This window comes from Chrysochloris asiatica, unplaced genomic scaffold (assembly GCF_000296735.1).
Source record: "Chrysochloris asiatica unplaced genomic scaffold, ChrAsi1.0 scaffold00029, whole genome shotgun sequence".
NCBI lineage: Eukaryota > Metazoa > Chordata > Mammalia > Afrosoricida > Chrysochloridae > Chrysochloris > Chrysochloris asiatica.
The window spans coordinates 24,840,342-24,845,086 of NW_006408547.1; positions in this window are offsets into that span (position 1 = coordinate 24,840,342).

A 4,745-nucleotide genomic window follows, 5' to 3' on the forward strand; every position below is an offset into this window, starting at 1 on the left:
CAGGGATGGGTAGACTTCCCATGGGAATATGGAAGCTCCTAGAAATTGTTTGCAATTATTTTCTGCATTGTTATTGTGTTTAGAAGAGAGAGTCTGTAGAGTTCATATAATTCTTAGAGTATTTTGGTCCAAATAAGGGTGAAGATTCCTCTATATATTCCTTGGGAATACTGGGCACATGTCATGTTGGCCCACTACTTTCGAAGTTCAGATGTCAGCATGTCTCATCTGTGGCCTAGTGACCCTTACAGTCACCTTGTTTTTTTTCTTTTACTAATGCAGAAGAGATGATGCATAGGCAGGATAAGTATTATTTCATGAATTTTTAATTTCTAATATTCACCTTGGTGAATGTATCCTGGGTTGTGATATAAAATATATTTATCACTGTGGATTGTGATTAAAAAGTTTGAAAAGCACTGTTAACATAGCGAATGAAAGTGGTCAGAATATGTATGTAAGTATATATGTAGATATATACAGGTCAGATCATGCATGCATGCATATATGTATATACAGGTCAGAACATGTGTGTATACATGTGTGTATACATCAGAACATGTATGTATGCATATGTGTGTATAGGTCGGAACATGTGTGTGTGTGTGTCAGAACACATATGCATGCATGTGTGTGTCAGAACATGTATGTATGCATATATGTGTGTATAGGTCAGACCATGTATGTGTGCATATATGTGTCAGAACATGTATGCATGCTTATATGTGTATGTATGTGTCCGGGCATGCATGTATACATATATGTATATATGTGTAGATCAGAACGTGTGTGTTGTTTTGTTGTTGTGTGCTGTGGAGTCAGTTCCGACTCATAGAGACCCTGTACAGGGTTTCTGAGGCTGTAAATCTTTACGTGAGCGGAAAGCCTCATTTTTCTCCTGCAGAACAGCTGGTAGTTTCGAACTGACAACCTTGAGGCTCGCAGCCGGTTCAGTAGACTCCAGTTCATGGCAACCCCGTATTTTACGGAGCCGAACTGCTCTGCCTCGTTTCTTGCTTTCTTTGCCATCACAGGCCTTTCCTCTGTGGAGCTGCTGGTGGGTTCGAACCACCAACCTTTAGTTTAGCAGTCAAATGCAAACCACTTGAGCCACCGAGGAACCTTTATGTAAAAAGTGTTGTTGTTGTTAAGTGCCGTTGGGTCAGTTCCTACACAGAGCAACCCTGGATAGGGATTCTGAGGAGCAGGGGTTTGGACTGCTGACCTTGTAGTTTGCAGTCCAGTGCTAATCCTACGGCACCACACCAGAAATCCTATATCAAAATGGGGGGGTGGTGGTGTGCCGTGGAGTCGGTTCTGACTCCTAATGACCCTGCGTAGGGTTTCTGAGGCTGTAAATCTTTACTGGAGCAGAAAGCCTCATCTTTCACCCGTGGAACTTCTGGTAATTAAATGTCGTTGTTGTTGTTAAGTGTTGTAGACTCAGTTCCGATCCATAACAGCCCTGTATAGGGTTTGTGAGGAGCAGCTGGTAAACTTGAACCTCGGATCTTACCTGTAAAAACAAACAAAACTACACTAGTTTGGCATTGAATTAGTTCTAACTCATGGAGACCCTAAGAGAGGTTTTCAATGACTGACTTTTCAGAAACACACCACCAGGCATTTCTTCTGAGGTTCCTCTGGGTAGACTCCTACCTCCAATCATTTAGGTGTTGTTGTTGTTAGGTGCCATTGAGTTGGTACCAGTTCATAGCGACCTTATGCAGAACGGATCGCAACACTGCCCTGGGCCAACCTCACTATTGTTGCCACGCTTGAGCCCATTGATGCTGCCACTTTGCCAATCCATCTCGCTGGGGTCTTCTTTTTCTCTGACCCTCCATCTTACCAAACATGATATACTTCTTCAGTGACTGGTCCCTCCTGACAATATGTCTGAAGTATAAGAGATGAAGTCTGGCCGTCCTTATAGTAAATAGTATAAAACCAGAGCTGGGATTCTAATTTCCAGTCTTCCGAGAATTTTCTAAGAGTAGCAGGCAGGGGGCTTGCTAAGAGTTGCTGTTGTTGTTATAAGCCGTCGAATCGGTTCTGACTCATTGTGACCCTATACAGGGTTTCTGAGGCTGTAAATCTTTATGGGAGAAGAAAGCTTCATCTTTCTTCCACAGAGCAGCTGGTAGTTTCGAACTGCTGACCTTGGAGTTTGCAGCCCGATTCGTAACCACCACGCTACCAGAGCTCCTTTCTAAGAGTAGCAGGTCAGAAACACTAGCAAAGCAGTTGAAACATAAATAGTGTTCTTTCAGCAGCAGCCAGCGTATTCATCTCAGAAACCTGGATTTCAAATCAAACAAAATCAGTTGATTCAGCGATTAAATAAAATTAAGCAATTGTTGTCACCCCTGTGACATATAAACATTGTTGTTGTTAAGTGCTGTCAAGTTGATTCCTAACCACAGCGATCCTGTATAGGGTTTCCAAGGAGCACTGGTGAGCTTGAACCACTGACCTTGCAGTTCAAACGGCTTTGCAGTCTGGTGCATTAACCCACAGCACCATATCAGGACTCCGTATAAACATAAGAAAAGTCAAATATTTTTACAGGAATTTATAAATTAGTGGGGGGTGGGGGGGAAGCAGAGACTTCTTGCTTGTGGGTACCAGGCATAATTATCATTTTCTCTAAGAGTGTCATAATCTGACATGTGACTAAGACTTATTACTGTTGTATTTGTTTAACTGGTACTAACTCAATCTTTACAACAACCCATTTTACAGATAAGAAAACGGAGGCACCCTTTCAGTTAAGTGTCTCGCCCAAGATCTCACAACCAGTAAGTGGTCAAGTCACACTTGGAGCCTGAACAGTCTGTACTCTTGATTCTGCTACACTGACTATCAAGTCAAATGCAACAGAATAGACAAACATGAAATCAGGCAGGAATTCAAGGTCTCAAGAATTTTAGCTTTGGAACATTCATGGAAAAAAAAATGTCTTATTAAGATAAAAACAATTTACATTTCCCCTGGTTGTAAAAGCAAGATGTGTTTATTTTAGAAAATGCAGGTTATGAATCAGGCTGTGAACCACAAGGTCAGCAGTTTGAAACTCGCAGCTGTACCATAGGAGAAAGATGAGGCTTTCTGCTCCCGTAAAGATTTACAGCCTCGGAAACCCTGTTCAGGGTCACTATGGGTCAGAACCGACTCCACGGCACATAATAGCAACTCAACATGAAGAGCTTTATTATGCCAGTCCCACGGATGCTGTTATTATTAAATGCCTTTGAGTCGGTTCTGACTCATAACGACCCTGTATAGGGTTTCCAAGGAGCAGCTAGTGAACTTGAACCACTGACCTTATGGTTCAAATCAACCTTGCAGTCCAGCGCATTAACCTGCAGCGCCACACCAAGACTTCAGTCCCATTGATAACTTTGAAAATTCGGACCTATTTCTAATATTTCAATAGTGTTAATTGGGTCCTTTTTGGTTGTATTTGCAGAAGCCCAGCTCAGCCTGTTTATGAACAAATAGGCTGTGTGTTTATCTGCGAAGTCTAGGAGCATGCTGGCCTCAGGGGACTAGGGACAAGGTTCCAGTGCTGTCATTAGCATTGCCTCTCCTGCTCATGTTTGAGACTTGTTCTCCTCTAGTTTCTCCATATGGACTCCTGGTGTGGCACTATAGGATCAGCACTAGAATGCTAATCACAAGGTCAGTGGTTCAAATCCACCAGCTGCTTCTCGGAGCCTCTATACAGGGTCACTATGAGTGGGAACCGACTCAAAGGCAGTTAAGAACAAGAGAAAGTGCACTTTCTTTTTTTCTCCTTCTATTCGTCTGTTATTGCTGTTGTTTCATGCCATTGAGTTGATTCTGACTCATAGTGACTTTGTATAGGGTTTCCAAGGAGCTGTTTATGGGTTTGAACCACTGACCTTGTGGTTAGCTGTCTAGTGCTTGTCCTACACTGCCACACCAGGACTCCACATTTTAGCACCCAAAGTAAGTTTTTATAACTCATTAACTCTGAACTCATTGCAAACAGCTTATAAAATGTAACAGATGTAAATATGAAACAATGGCTAGAAATCTTCATCTTTATTATGGGTCCATTATTGTCTATATTTTAATGAGAATATGGAAGGAGGCAGGAGAAGAACATATCTTGGAGGGTTTCAGAGAAAAGAACCAATAAGGTGTAAGTCTGTCAATCTGTTTGCTTATCTATCTATCAATCTATCTATCTGTATGTCTAGACTCCTGGTGTGGCACTGTAGAATCTGCACTGGACTTTGAACCACCAAGATGGCAGTTCAAACCCACCAGTTGCTCCACACAAACCCTATACAGAGTTACTATGAGTTGGAAACAAGTCAATGGCACTTAACAACAACTTATCAACCTATCTAGCTATCCATTCACCCATCTCCATCTATCTATGGAGAGATTTAGCTTAAGATACTGAATCATGTGACTGTAGGAGCTGGCAAGTTTACTATCTAGCTCCTCATTCACCCACTCAACTACCTATGTGTCCACCCATCTGTTTATGTATCCATCTATCTATGCATGCACTCATCTATCTATGTATCCACCCATCTATCTATATATCCATCTATGTATCCACCCATCTATTAATGTATCTGTTGCAGACCGTGTAAGACTAGTCAGAGGTTCGAGGCCCTCTAGGGCTGAGTGTAACAAATGAGGCCACTGGCAGTTAATGGAAAATTGCTTTCATCTTAATATTCAGGTATATATATTAAATTAAT